This window comes from Pinus tabuliformis, chromosome 4_1, assembly GCF_031772625.1.
Source record: "Pinus tabuliformis cultivar Carrire ecotype Pingquan chromosome 4_1, CPIR1, whole genome shotgun sequence".
NCBI lineage: Eukaryota > Viridiplantae > Streptophyta > Pinopsida > Pinales > Pinaceae > Pinus > Pinus tabuliformis.
Genome location: NC_142303.1, coordinates 895,333,273 through 895,349,852, shown reverse-complemented (window position 1 = coordinate 895,349,852; position 16,580 = coordinate 895,333,273). Strand labels below are relative to the sequence as shown.

Here is a 16,580-nt window from a genome sequence, read left to right as displayed (position 1 = left end):
AGACCACAGTAGGCTTAATCCTTTATCCATAGGAAGCCGTGTCTGCCGCCCTATCGATCGCAATGCACTGAACACAGAATCCGGGAAGATTGACTGTCGTACCGTAAAAATTATTCTGCAGTTTTGCGATTGGTTTGGTAATCCCTCTACCTAGATTTACAGAGCAGTCCCTTTCGTTACTTTTCAGACTCCTTAACTGAAAAGGTCCATCTGAGCACTTGTCACTTCAGGCTCATTAAAAATCGAAGGCGACTAGAGTCATATTTTGTTTTTTCTCGACTCTTAAAAATTGAAAAAACAAGTTGTGTCAAAGCGTCTAAAATTTATTTTAAACGGAATAATCATCACCCTTTCCTACATTGATCTTAGGTTGAGAAAATGGAATCCACCAACTAAGGAATTCCCCTTGGAGGAAACCCTAGTCCCTTCTCCTCTTGGGGAGATGTTGGTGCACCCCATATGGCCACATTGTCGCTTCCAGGATTGACAATCGGCTTGCCCGTATGGCTCTTCTCAACCTCTATCGTTCAGAACACCGCAATTCCTGAACAATCGAGTCAGCAACTAGACGAATCCAGAGTTACCCACCAACCTTCTACTTCCTCCAATTCTTCCTCTTCTCCTTCCTCTTCGCTTGATGGGGTTGGTAAAGCCAAAAATCAAGTACCTGAGAAGAAGAAGGAAAAGAAGAAGAAAGAGAAGAAGAAGAAGGAACCAAAAGCGAAAGGGGGCAACCAAGCATCGTCTAGCGAAAATCCACACACTGCACCGACCAGGCCTAAATCGCCATGTGTCATTTGCAAAGGAGACCACTATCATAGAGATTGTCCCTGCATCCCTCGGATCTTAAGGGATTGGTCTCCACGTTTGCACAACCCGGTGTCGTCAACCTCTGATGATCATGTTGAAAACACACCGTCGACTAGTGAAAATGAAGCCCCAGGACAAAAAGGAAAATATAGATTTCCTTGTAAACTGTGCAAAGGCGATCATGTCGTCCACCGTTGTCCCTTCTTAGACGAGGCTAAAAGAGTTTTGGACGATCGTCTGGTTTCACCGTTACGACTTCCTCCTGGATATAAAAAACTCTTGCCAAGTTCGTCACTAGTTGAAAGTCTGGCTGACCCGCCCAGGTGGTCAGCCGAAGCATATATCATTGAAGACAAACCATCTGAACCCATACCAGATGAAAGTCAAAAGGTCGAGGTGGCAGTTGACCCGGTCTTGCCTTCAGAGATTCCATCTTTAGATGATACAGTCACAGAAGAGAATAAGGGTGACACCATCCAAATTATTTTTGTAAGCATAGACTCTGATGAACATGGGGGCAATTTACCCATTCCTTACCGCAGGAAGGAAGTTCATCAGAGTCGTACCCGGCCATCTATTCGGTCCCACCTCCAAGAAACCTAGTTGTTTCTTTCAACTGGAATCAACTAGGCAGACCCCGTTTACCGGCTAGTGTACCATTCCGGCTTATTGCTCAAATATATAGAATGATTATGGCTTGTACCATCATAGATGAAGGGGCTTCTGTGAGTGTCCTTTCCTCGAATGCTTGGAAAGCGCTTGGTTCGCCATCACTTTTGCCTAAGATGAGAAATCTAACAGGCTTTGACAAAGGAACCAATCGACTGTTAGGGATCCTTCCCAATGTGCCCATAACATTGAGAGGGAAAACCATTCACATGAACGTAATGGTAGTTCAAGGACCCCTAGATTATAATCTACTCCTTGGACGAGACTATATTTATTGCATGGGAGCCATTGTCTCATCACTCTTTAGAGTAATGTGTTTTCCGCACGAAGGAAGAATGGTCAAGCTCGTAGACCAGCTTTCATTTCCCAGATCACACAGAGCAAACAGTCGTATGCCATCCCTGAATGGTCTTTTCACACAAGGAATGTCTCATCAATCTCCAGTCCGTCCACCTGATGAGTGCGAGTGATTCAGGGTATAGGGTAGGTTTCTGCGAGAGATATATGACTGGATTGTACTCCCATCCGTGATTGGAAGACGGGGTTAGACTGGAATAAGATTGTCTCGTCAAAGTTATGTGAGTGGATTGTCTCACCTTTGCCTATTTCGGTAGCCATCGCCAAAGAATTGTTTTCTTTGTGCTGTGAATAGAGCAATATTTGGTAACCTGAAAGAGGTAGACCTTTCCTAATAAAACAAATGTTTTGTTGGAGATTTGAAAGGTGACCTTGAAACTCTGTTTTATACCTGGGGGCATGCAAACCTTTTGGCGTGCAAGCGAAGAGCGACTATTTATTTTTTAAATTTTTAGGTCCTCTAACCCTTTAAACTCGAAGGATTGGTCGTTTCCTAACTTGCATAAAGAAAGGATGTGGGGAAAAACTCTAAAAATTATCGGTTTTAAATGGGACATTCTTATTATACGACTGGATTAATCGAGCAGTTTTAGCACATAGTTCAAGCTCGTTAAAAAATAAACATAATTCATGAGCAAATGTTTCTCCCCGCATTTAAGCGCATTAAAAAATGAACTATTTCCCGGTAAATAACCATCGTGAATGTAGTACTTCAGCCTTTAAAATCCTTGGTCGTGTTCTCATCACCACCTCCACTCTGTATTGGCCGATCATTCACCTCCATTTGATTGTTTACCCTTTTTGAGGAACAACTGCGAAGAGTGATCTCACTAGCCATCCTTGTAACACTGCCGTGATTGGAAAATTCCAATCCTTACCTAGAATCAGCTGCTACCAAATTTTATCACTCGTTCCTCAAAAGACGAGTCTCCTTTAAGCTCTTTTCAACTGACTCGTAAAATATGAAAAGATTGCTAAGCCATTGGCCTCTCCAGCTTGTTAAAGGGACCGGAAGTGCTATCCCTCCTTCAGATTTTAATCTTTTTGGACCTGAGGGATTATTACACAAAAAGATCGAGCGCTTGTTTTGTTCGGCTCGTTAAAAGTATCGAAAATTCATCCCTTCTGTATTGTTTTATACTTTTTTGGACTTAAGGGATTAGATGACGAAAAAGGAATTTTGGAGTTTCCTTTACGTCCCTTTTCAGACTCTCTAAAATTTAAAAGGACCGAGTTATCTTTGTCGTTAAACTCATTAAAACTTAACAGCGACAAACTTGTCCATAGCAGACAAGAACGAGTTTCACTATCGCTAGGCTCGTTAAAACATAGCGATGGGTTTGCCTGAAGGGAAAATTATAGAACAAGCATATGTTATCCTCCTCAAGCTTGAAAAAAATAAAGAGGTACTGGTCAGCAATGACTGGGGAAAAATTGGGAAGAAAACTTGAAGAAACTTTGTTGGTAGCAAGTCGCTCTTGAACATGACACTTTCACTCCGCATCCAAGTTGGGTTGGGTTGTTTCATTCACCGGTCACGTCACCATGGTCCCGTCACGCCATCCACATTTGGGGTTAATGCTACCAATCCATCACGTTAGTGTCGCCGATATGTTCAAGAGAAGTCATTCAGAGAATTCACCTGTGTCTCACCCACTACAATACATCTACACTCCATTCTTTCATGACCGCCACCCTGAACCTTATATCACCAGATCGTTTTCACCTCCATTAAAATCATTTGCTCCATTCCATGTCATTGATGTGGGATTCATTAAGGCCCTCCTGTGACGGATCACTTCTTGTCGACATCATCTCATTATCCAAGAAGTCGATCTAGGAAAACCCCATTCAGTACTTTGAAGCTTGCATGCCTCAATGGCAAGTTTCTCACTTCCGACGACAGGTTTACATCAATGGTCTTCGAACGAAAGATTTTGCGTGGTGTTCGACACCAAGTCCTTTATTCACACCATGTGAATTGTACTGCAGTACCTTGAGGGTCATTATCATTATCGGTGATTCCTCTCGCGCCTATTAACAGCTTACATCATTGGCTGGTAATCAGGCGATGTCTTTCCATGTTCGACTCCAGAACATCTCTCACATGGATCGACTTGTACTTCGAGTGAAGATCGAATGAGATTGAAGACCCTGGATCTAGTTTCATCCATCCAGGCTGCGATATATATTCAGGGAAATAAAGACATTAAATGTACATTGTTGTTTCACAGATAATCATCCAATCAAAGGGATGATGGCTCTACCAGAATCATCAGTCTACACTCAGATGATTGTCTGTCCTATGTACATGAAATGAATTTTTAAAGCTGAGCATGGGAATGCCCGCCTCAGCTAGATCATGAAAATATTATGAATATAATGCATTTTATTGTATCTTATTACAGGTCTCCTCCCAGCTTGAAAGAACTTCGGATCCTCATGATAAAGCATTTCACTCGACATAAAAAAGATTAACGACCTCATGCTTTAGGGGGCAACTGTTATAGACATTTTTTGGCACTACAACCCTGAGCATGAAATGTCCATAAACCAAGGGCTCCTAAGTCCCTAAAAGTGTTCTTCTAACCCCTAAAGGAACAAGGTCAATTGATTACAGCTTCTCCCAGAAGTTCTCCATGAAAAAATGCTCAGAATTGGTCAAAACAGGATCATTTCAGCTGCTCCATAGGCAAAGTGCGTTGCATCTCACCTAAGTACACTCTATGGGTGCGTTTCATTTCAAAAATCCCTTCTATGGGGTGCGATGGGCGAGAAGTGACAAATGGCAGTGTAAATCCGTGAGGTGGAGAGGCATGGAATCTTCCAGAAAGTTCTCCTGTTACACTTGCCTCTGTGAATTCGACCAAGGATGAGTAAGAGATCATCAATCTCCAAGTGGAAGCAAGAACTATCAGAGGGGAGACACTAATCAAATCACAAGCTGACTCATCTCCCTTACAGATATATATATATATATATAGATATATATATATATATATATATATATATATATATATATATATATATATATATATATATATATATGCATCCCTCATCCCAGAGATCCAGAGGCTGGAATTTTGCATCTTGTAAGGAATTGTTGTTGGTTTCTTGAGACAACATCATAGTATTGGGTGATCTAAGCTTTGTATGAGGTGAAGAAGGGCTTACTTGCTAAGAGGATGATGCTGGGTCAAAACAACTGGTTGTAACTCCCTTGGCTCTTTCTTCATTATCAATAAAAGCTATTCAAGTTTTCCTCCATACTCTTGTGCCATTTATGTTTTATGCATTTGTATGGTCAATTTACATCTGATCCTAGATTGTTATGATTATAGATCCATGTTCTTGTATAGTGTTATGCTACTGTGATCCTACAGGTACTCTGTGAAGCTAGGCATACAAAGGAGCAAGTAATGAAAGACTATCAAGAGAGAGAAGAATCGAACTAGGAGATTAGCGCAAGACAGAGGTTGGTCTTCTTTGTTCTTCTCTCATCTATATTTCATAAAGGAAAAATGAAAGTAGCTTTACTTTGTTTGTTTCTAAGGTAGCTACCACACCTTAGTGGGATAAGCAGTTCTGTGTAGACACTTTTCCCTGTAACATATCGGGAGATTACAGGTAATCACAGTAGTTATCGAAGGAGCAAGTACACTAGCAGATTTTGATGTGATAGAGATTGTTGATGACAGCAATCCCTACCCCATGCTATTAGGAATAGATTGGGCCACTGACATGAATGGGGTGATAAATCTGAAGAAGTGCAAGATGATTTTTGAAAAGAAGTCTCAACGCATAGTTGTACCATTGGACCCTGCAGAAGGATCATGCTACACGAAGCCAGTGCGCGACTACGACAGCGACGATGACTTGGACTGCATCTACAAGATAACCGTGCAAGAGAAATATTGGGTGAATCCAATTACTGATGGACGAATCTCATGGGAGCATGAAAGCTCCTACACATCGGATTCAGATGAGGAAATAGAACGATGACAGAACCGGGTACATGAATTAACCACACTGAATTGTAACATGGTGACAAGATCGTTGTGCTGCATATTGACAGACGTGAGGGACTTGCCTATGTATGATGGGTTAAGTGAGGTGGATGAATTCCTGAGAAAATTTGAAAGAGAAGTGCTGGAACAGTAATGTTTCGAAGCTTTGAAATGGGTATTGCACGCTATTCCCGCGATGTGGTGGGGTATGCACCAAAGAAGCTTTGAGGACTGTCGCGAGTGCAGAAGGATGATGCACATGCGATTTGGGAAGCCTCATATGTGGTTAAAGGACAAGTATGATGGACGGGATGATCCGTGCATGCACCTCGCAAAATGGGAAAAGTTCTATGGGGAAGAGACACAACCTGAGTGGGTGCACCTGTTCTGTCATACCCATGAACTAGTATATAGAGATGGAGCTCCGCCATGGAATGAATGAATGGGATATCTTGCAAGAAGGATTCCTGTTAACCTTTATGTTTGAGGATCATTGGTGGGATACTATTGATGATGCGTTAAAAGTAGTAAAAGAAGTTATCTTTAAAATACTCCAGGAGCCAATGGAAGTGCCTTAGCTTGAATCGGCGACCCAGCTGAGCTATGCGTTGCAGTGTTACAATGTGAATATTGAATAAGACGATGAAGATCTATGAAAAGTTAACATTCCAGAAATTGAAGCCTATTGCGAGGTGCAACGGCCATTGATTGAAGACCCTGACATAACCGCGCCGATAAAGACCAAGTAGGTAACTATTGGTAAGGAGGCCAAACTGAAGTATGCAATGCTCAGTGACTATTGGGATGACGCAATGGTGGATAAGTTCGCTGAGTTACTCCGTGAGTACTAGGACTTATTCCCGACCAAGATCACAAACTTAAAGGGGATCGTTGGTGATTTAGGGATGATGAAGATCACCTTAAAACCCAACATGAAGTTGGTTAAGCAGAGGCCTTACCACTTGAATCTGAAGTACTAGGAAAAGGTCCATGCAAAACTAGAAAAAATGCTCGCAGTTGGAATCATTGAGCTAGTGGAAGAATCCAACTAGGTAAGCCCTATGGTAGTGCAAGAAAAGAAGCAGAGGGGCGAGATAAGAATATGCGTGGACCTCAAGAAATTGAATGATGCATGTGTGCACAACCCATTACCAAGTCCGTTCACAGATAAAGTACTGGAAAATTCCAACAGGCGAGAAGCATATTCTTTTACTGATGGGTTCTCAGGGTACCACCAAATCAAAATCACGCCGGAAGATAGGAGAAAGAGCACCTTCGCAAATGACTGGGGCTGCTTTCAATACATCGTTATGGAATTTGGGTTGTCTAAAGCAGAAAATAACTATTCCAGAACTGAACGCAAGGGGTTGGCTAGGGTGTACGCGCTCCAAAAATACCAGCACTATTTTCTAGGGGGACATTTCAAGATGTCTACAAACCATTCCACGCTGAAATACTTGGTTAATAAGTTTGTGTTGGGGGGGCGCATATGCAGGTGGCTCTTATAGTTCCAAGAATATGACTTTGAGGTCGTTGTGAAACCTAGATACCTGAATGCGGGACCAGATCACTTGTTGCGCATTGAGACGGGAGAGGAACCTACTAGTTTGGAGGAAGGATTACCTGACGCACAACTCTTTGTTATGCGCGTAGCAGACAGACACTTTGAAGATATAATCCACTTTCTGACAAAGATAACTACCCTGAAGGAATACTATGTCCAGCAGCAGAAGGAACTAGTGGTGCGCACAACTAATTTTTCTGTCATGGTGGGGCACCTATACAAAATGGGCAATGATGAGATATTATGAAGGTACGTACCTAAATTTGAGCGAAGCCAGATCCTCATGGAAGCACATGGGGACACTACAGGAGGACACTATGTAGGGAGAGTGACCACGTAAAAGATTCTTCATGCAAGGTTGTGGTGGGCAACCCTTCATCAGGATTCGAAAGCACACTGTAAGACTTGTGATATATGTCAAAGGATAGGTAAACCATCGCAGAGGCATGAGATGCCTTTGAATCCACAAATGATGTTGCAGCCCCTCGAAAAGTGGGAAATTGACTTTGTAGTCAAACCGTAGGTAAAAAAGGGTGCGAGATACATTATCACCGTGATAGAGTACCTGACTCGTTGGGAAGAAGCGGAATCGGTCAAAGACTGCACAACTACCACGGCTGCGAAGTTTTTGTTTGAACTATGTTGACTCGATTTTGATGTCTGAAAATCTTGATGAGCGATCGCAGTACACATTTCCTGAATGAAACCATCAACGCATTAACATAAGAGTTTTAGTTGTATCATCAGAAAAGCACATTGTATCACCCACAAGCTAATGGGATAGTAGAAGCATTCAATAAAATATTGGAGACTGGATTAGTATGCAATGTGCAGTGAAGTGATTTGGACCTGCACGTACCTGTAGTACTATGGGCTTACAGGACAACGTGTAAGAAAATGATCGGACAGGCACCTTTTCGGTTGGTTTATGGGGTGGAAGCTGTCATGCCAATGGAGTATATTGTACCTCGTCTACGCATAATAGTGCTCATAGGTATGATGGACTGTGAAGCCCTCGAAGAGAGGATCGCGCAGTTGGAAGAACTTGAGGAATGGTTCCTGGCTGGCTTTCATCAGTAGGTGCAAAAGCAGCGCGAGAAGGCCTGACATGATTTCCATATTAAGTTGCACACCTTCAAGGTAAATGATTCAGTATTGTTGTATGACAGTAAGTTTGACAAATTCCCGGGAAAGTTCAGAATGCATTGGTTGGGACCATACATTGTCAAGGAGGTTACAGACAGAGGCGCGATACATCTAGTCAAGATAAATGGAGAACCTTTCCCAGGAAAAGTGAATGACAGCTGATTGAAGCCCTAGACGAGTGGCTCGGCTATCCGACTAGCTGGTAGAAGCATAGTCTGCACGCTCCAAGGATCTCGAAAAAGGCGCGGGATTATAAGAAAATGCAAGGAACACAGGCACAGATGCAAGGAAGTATTTTTGACACCGCGGTCTCAGAACAACATGTACAGGAGATCTAGCAGGCAACCGCTCAATGCACTGCCGACCTTGCAGTAGTTCGAACATAGTTGGAGGGACTCTGCGCGAAGATCTCCATGCCAACAGAGTGACTCAAGGGTGAGTCACGATGTTTGTGTTGGGGGCTTTTTGGGCATGGAATCCCCCCAAGGCATGTTCTAGGGCTTAGATCCCAAGTTTTGACCAAGTCTTTTGTAAAAGCTCCATGAATTATGGGCACAGAGTGTGAAGCTATAATAGAGTCACAGGGTTTTCCACCCTCGTTTTGTAGTGTAATGTCAACTTGTTAGACCTAGCCGGATTGTATAAATAGAGTGAGGCTCTAAGTGTAGAGATAGCCAATAAAATGAAAACATGATGAGTCTAAGGGACTGAGTCGAAGTGTAAAGTGTGTCTTTGGGTCATAGAGTAGGAGAAGGCTCTGCAACTGAGTGCGTAGAGGCCTAATATTCCATAGCTCAGTGCGTGGACCCCTGCAGCTTAGTGCGTAGGGTAGGTCGAGTCTGTAATCATTGGAAGAATTGATAAAGAGAAGTTTACCATATCACTATGTATCTTTCCCTGTTTTAATGTATGATTGGGTTTAAATTGAAAGTGTATTCTTTATTTGTTGTTCAAACTCTTATGAATGTGTTGTATAAATAAATATAACGTAAGACATCCATTTACGTGAAGATAATTGACTAGGCGTAGGAAGATAAGTAAGATCTCAGGTGTGACTTAGGGGAATAGCGTAGAGCACTGCTCCAGCAATGCGAAAGCTCCACAGTCCCTGGTTAGGGCTGCACCAAGGCAAGTATATCAGGGCACAAAGGCCTGGGAAGTGCGCGAAGGGAATAATTGTTGGACCAGTTCAATATCTCAGACATCTCAAGGGTGCGGAAACCTAGTTCCAGCACCCCCCCATATTACCTCGGGTGAGACCTCAGTTCATGCTCCGTGGATTGTTGCCGAAAGGGCCAATAGTACAAGGATTTGTTTGGCTAATTAACTCTAAACCTGGGTCAGGCCCCAACAAGCCAACATTTTCTCAACCTCCTGCACCATAAGGAATCTTGGTAAATTGTCTATTATTGATGGAGGATTATATCTATAAACAAAATCAAAGGGAGTCAGTCGAGTTGAAACATGATAAGTTGTATTATTCCACCATTCAACTGGAGGTAGCCATTGGACCCATTAGGATTGTCTCTTTGAAGCAAAGAATCTTAAATATGCTTCTGATAAATTTTTGATTACTTTATTCTTACCATCAATTTGGGTGTGATGTGTAATGTTGAGATTTAAATGAGTGCCCTAAAACCAAACCAACTATTTCTAAAAATAGCCAGTTAAAGTAGAGGTATGATTTGTAACAATGGAGTATTTCGTACCATGGTGTTTAAATATACTATGCATGAACAAATAAACAACTATAGAGTCTCGTTGAGCAGGAAAAATGAGCCACCAATGGTTAAGGGGATCTCCCCAGTATGAAGTCCCAATTAGACCTCACATCATTTGGAATACAAGTCCCATCTAGTATGTGGGATGGGTTGCCAACATGTTTGTTTGTCTCGGATTTCATGTGAACAGATGTTAATGTGAGCGCAAGTATGAAATATTTGGAGTATGAATATGAATCAGTTTATAGAACTTGAAATACACAATACAAGTGTATAACAACACAGAAATAAGACCAAGTACATCTTAAGAGAAATTAGTTAGCCAAAAACATTTAATGCATACAAGAGTAAGGAGAGAACCAACAACTCATTGCAAAGTAGTTGACAACGAATAACTACTCTAATGCATGAGATGAAAGAGCAGAAATGCATTAGAAAGCATGTGAGTCATAAGCCATGAATTAGTTCACAAACATATAACTCATGTGAAAGCAAGCATCAACACATAATAGAAGTATTGGATAGTCATTACAACCACCATGAAAGTGCACAAGAATCCTTCCAAGAGTAGAGATATTCGAATCCATAATGTTGAAAAAAAAAGTACATGTACAAAAAGTCCATCAAGATTTATAGTGTAAGGTGATATTCTCATGTCTTATCCAAAATAAGTTTGAAGCCCCACTACAACTCAATCCAAAATTACCAATGCTAAGAGTCACCTAAGTGCTAAAAGCCTCAATGCTAAAAGCCTTTAGTGAAAAAATCCCTTTACTAGATGCATGAGGATATAATTATACAAATAGGTAGGTGACTCTTCACCTTCCCCAGGACTATTCAACTATCTCATGGCCTATTCAATTACTAGTGCCTTTTAATATTCTTATTAACTTTTAAATCTTTTTTGGCATTTCTCCATTTTCATAATTATGACAAAATGATATTTACAACATGACAGAAGAGAAATCACGAGGTTCCCAAGCATGTTTTGATCCAAAATTGTACTTTCTTGGAGAAATAGAGATTGTTGTTGGAAATTATAAGATGACTATTGTTGGTCTTATTGTTGTTGCAAAACCCTAAAAACTTGTATGGGTTACTAAACAATGATTATGCCACCAACTTCTTGTAGCATAAGTCCATTTTTCTGTTGCTACACTAGTTGTTGAGTAGATTTATCCTTAACTAGCACCAACACCCCACATTTTGCTAAAATTGTAAGATATATGGTAGAGCTATGTGCATTATGGGAAACCATATGTAATTGACTTGCAATAACTTTCCTAGCCACTACATAAATAGGTTGAGACAGGACACAATGAAGTCGATATCAGTGTGTAGTTGGGGCTTTAGGTGCAATAGTCAGTTATCATTGTACAACACTTCCATTGAATAAAACATCAAACTAACATGTTAAGACATGAACGTGATTTCAAAAATATGGAGTAAATCTCAAGGGAATTTATATTTCATACAACTCTTCCTCCTCGAAATTTTTGAATTTCATTGTGCGAGATATAGGAGGGGTGATCAGTAACCTTCGGTAAGAAAACATCTACAATAGGTGAGGAGAAGTAGCATTGAAATGTAGAGCTATGTAATGGGGTCAAGGAAACACAATATTAATTTTTTTGTTGCCAAAGTGAATCCTTGTTTGCAAGTTCAACATGTATCATTAAATGGGGCCATATGCATCTTGCCAATAGTGGAAAACATTTCCTAGTAGGAGTAGGGATACTTCTCCTTGCAAATACCTACGGTTATAGAGTCCTTTCATTGAGTAATAATGTTCTCATGGGATCTGATATTAGATTATCCACTTTACTTGGCAACTCAACCTCCTCAATTTTCTCTTTGATCACTATTATATGTTGACCTACATATTGATTACCAGCAACAAGTCTAGGTGCACAATTTACAATTTCCGATGCTTCCATGGCATAGACATGCTTCACACAACCTTATGCTTCAAACAATGAAAGAGTTCCACTTCCAACCCCTACATCAACCAAAATTATACCATGAAAAGCTATATATATTTTTATGACAATGGCATAATATGACCTTGTCTACACATAATGTTGCAATATGTCTATAGGTGAAATTTATTCATGCAATCTAGTTCTTGTTTTTTCCTTTTCATATTTGGCTTGTTCAATGTAGATACATTATCCCTGGTTTTCATTTGGATTGTCACATAACCAAATAGAATCAACAAAATTCCTAGGAACAGACTATGTGCTCCAAGTAAATTTAATGGTGAACCATAAAATTGTTGCAAGCCTCTAGCTTTCCACAAGGTTAGGTAAGTCCACTATATAATTCAACCCTTATTTTCTTGTCTTTCTAGAGAACTACTAGCCACTATATTGGCACATGAAAATAAGTTCTACAACTCAAAAACTTCAAGATTTACCTTTTATGGCTTCCACCAAAATCGAAATATATGCTCTTTCCACTCAAGTTTTAGTTATGCCAAACACTTATTACCTATTTTAAGGCAATCAATGGATCAAACTATTCCAACATAGTTAGACATGATCTTTTGCAACTTCCTTCTTGTGAATTTCAAAACTCTTCTTACACCATAGTTTTTTGGAAAAAATTCTCTAGCAACTTGTTCTTTTCATGGGGGTGACTCAACTATTGGATCTGTGTTAAATTTGGCAACTAGGGCCAAACTCCACCTTGGAAAACTCGTATGATGAAGTTGATAATTTTATTGGATTCCTCTTTCCGACAGTTGTAGGATTGATCTAAAAATCATCTCATTATGACATGTACAAATGGAATTATGAATTTATTTCATTTATGGGCAAATTGTCAAGGTTAGCCTGCAAACTAATGTAGGCTCAGAAGCCCAAAAGACGTATATTTTCATCCTCAACATTGCATATAAATAGAAGCTACATCTACCTCATTTAGACATCATTCATCACTCACATATATCTCTCTCTCCTCATCTAATTGGGTATATGGATATCTGGGCAGCCTCTCCCCTCCACACATGCAAAGGACAAGTCTATAATTTTCTGTTTTATTTATTGACCGAATTTCATAAGGTTTGACCAGCATTGACCAGGCACTATTTGGCCTTTTTTTACTGCTATTTTCGTTGGAGAAATTTAGTTTAGGTAGACCAGATTTCTGGGCATAGAAATCAAGGCATTCTGAGTTATTTGGCCAACATTGATTGCAGGTTTGACTTTTTCTTGACTACATTTGACTTATATTTTCAGGACTATTTTGGGCTCATTTGGACTATCCTTGAAGGCCGAGTTTAATGGGTTTGAACTAGCATATTTGGAGGAATATTTCTACTAAGTTGATCAACGTTGACTTTCTAGTTAGGGCATCCTGTGGACTGCAGTTTGACTAGACAGATTTGACTGTAATTAGGGAAGTGAATTTTATTTATTGTACTCTCTCTCCGCTAAACTTTTCAAGAATAATAAGATGGCATGATCAAAGGGTTTCCCCGCATTGTGATTTCTCCCTAGCATCTACCAAATATTGTGTAATCTTGCCTTGGCTTGTCTTCTGCTTTTTATTTATGTTCTATCTACATTTACTATCATGTTGATGTGATTGTTAATCTAAAAATTGATATTAGGCTAATACAAAAATTGAAGAAAATTCCTCTTACGCATAGAACATACCATTTTTATCTAAAATTAACATGGTATTGAAGATGAAGTGAAGAAAAAGCCCAAGCAAGAGTGAAAAGAGAAATCACTGATATTTGTTGGACAAGGAAAAGATACAATGGCCTTCACATCTTACTTCAAACCTGATGACAAGCTCAATGATAAGTTTGATTATCATGCATGGAAGATGTCTCTTGATTTGACTTTGGAAGAGCAGGATGTTATGAACTATGTGCAGAGAATGATTACTGAACCTCCTTCAAATGCACCGGCTTCCACTAAGAAAAAGTACAAGAAAGGTGAATTAAAACCAAAGGAGATCATCAGGGATTCTTTTAACAAGAATTTCCTTGCACGCATCTCCAAATTGTCTAAGGAGATTTATGATAGGTTGGTTGGGATGTTCAAAGTCAGAAATGCAAACCAAGTCCTCTTTCTCAAAAACAAGCTGAAGGACATAAAGAAGGGAAGAGCTGAAGATATTCAATCCTACTTCATGAGGATTACTAAGATAAAAAATGATATTCTTTCAATTGGAGAATTTATTCCAGATAGGGATCTTACTCTCATTTCCCTTGGAGGTCTCCCTCGTGAATGACATGTGTTCAACACTATTATCCTCAACAATGACAACATTCTAGGTTTTGAAGAATTTTTGAATAGATGTACTAAAAAAGAAACAAGGATGATGGAGAGAGACATGCCTTCAAATAGGAATGAACCTATTGCATTCTCCGCTCATGCTTAAAAGAAGAAAAATGTAGGTTCAAAGAAGAAATGTCAAGGAAGACTAGGATTCAAAGATGGAAGGAAGGGAAGATGCTTCATTTGTAACAAGTTTGTCCACTATGCTAGGGAGTGTCCTAATAGAAGGGATACACCTCATGATGATGACAACCACAACCACAATGATTTCATTGGCAACAAAAATCAAAGGAATGGAAGATTCAACAACAAAGGAAAAAGGTATGGTCCCACTACTCAACATAGAAATGGCCAACCTCCAAAATGATCAAGAAACTCCAAGTATGATGAATCTAATGTTGTAGATAACAATAAAAAATAATTTTATCTTATATCTTCCCTCTCTACTATCTCTCCTCCAAATAACTTGGGAAATTGGTTGATTGGTAGTGGTGCCTCAAGGCACTTTACTGGGTATAAGGAAGCTCTTTCAAATATGATAGAAAAAGATACAAATTTGGAAATAATTCTTGGGGACAATGCCACCTATCCCGTCAAGGAAGTTGGAAATGTTACTCTTCAATTGAATCAAGGTAACACCATTCATCTACAAGAAGTACTATATGTTCCTGATCTAAAGAAGAACCTCATATCTATCTCGACGATGGAAGATAAAGGATTCAAGGTGGCATTCATTGAGGGAAAGGTATGTGTTTGGAAAAGGAATTTCATAGAAGAATTTAATCTTGGATTTAGGGTTGATAGCCTATATCAAGTTGGAGGAAGCCCATTGGGAGCTATGTCTTGCAATACATCTCTTCAATCCAAATTATGGCACCAAAGGTTTGCTCATCTTCATGATAAGGCTCTACCTGATGTGAGGAAGATGGTGACAGGTATGCTCGAATGTAAAGTAGAACATGAAGGTGTTTGTTAGGGATGTGCCGAAGGAAAACATACAAGGGGACCATTCCCCTCAAGTGATAGAAATACTATCGACATTTTGCAATTGGTTCATTATGATCTATCTGGTATGTTGCTCGTGACATCTTTGGGAGGATATTTATATTGTGTTATCTTTGTGGATGATTTCTCTCGCAAAACATGGATATTTTTCTTAAAGAAGAAGGATGAAGTATTGTCACGATTCCATTCTTTGAAAGCCTTAATCGGACATCAAACAAGGAAGAAGATCAAAATATTGAGGATTTGTAATGGAATCGAATATGAATCAAATGAGTTCAATGACTATTGTAGAGAAGCTCGCATTAAGAGGGAGACTACTACCACATATACTCCTGAGAAAAATGGTGTTGCTAAAAGGAATAATTGTTATATTATAGAAGCACTCGTGTCATGTTTCATGATCAAAGCTTTCCAAATTTCTTATGGGCGGAAGATGCCAACACTGTTGTGTATGTTCAAAACATATGCCCTCATCAAGCATTGGACTCCAAAACACCCGAAGAAGTTTTCATTGGTAAGAAACCTAATGTTTATCACTTTAGAATTTTTAGTAACCCCATATATTTTCATATGCTGAAAGAAAAGAAAAGAAAATTGGATGCATATGGGAAGAAAAGAACATTTGTGGGCTATAATGAAACTTCTAAGGAATATAGAATCTATGTACCTGGTCAAAGAGAAGAGGATATAAATCATGGTGTCACCTTCGATGAAGATGTTTCCCTTGGCAATATTAGTAACCTTCATATTCCGATGAAGGAAAAAGAAGAAGATACAAGAAAGTAGGGAGAACCACAGGATGGGCCGATTCCTGATGTTAAAGGACCAATGGATCCCATTGATCCAACTCCTCATGAGTCATCCTCCTCAAAAAGGAGACCCTCATGGCTTAGGGAAACTCTCTAAGATGTCGACAATTATATTTCCCCCAGGGGAACCTTTCACGAAAGTAAGAAGATGAATAGGTACCAAGGGTACTTAGCTTCCATGAGCACCATTGTCCAATCTG

The 16,580-nt window shown here is 39.8% G+C and overlaps 1 pseudogene; it reads right to left on the bottom strand.

Annotated features, from left to right (window-relative positions):
• Window positions 1-11,455: 11,455 nt before the first annotated feature.
• Window positions 11,456-16,580, bottom strand: part of LOC149179052 (putative histone-arginine methyltransferase CARM1 pseudogene) — a 54,883-nt pseudogene continuing 49,758 nt past the window's right edge.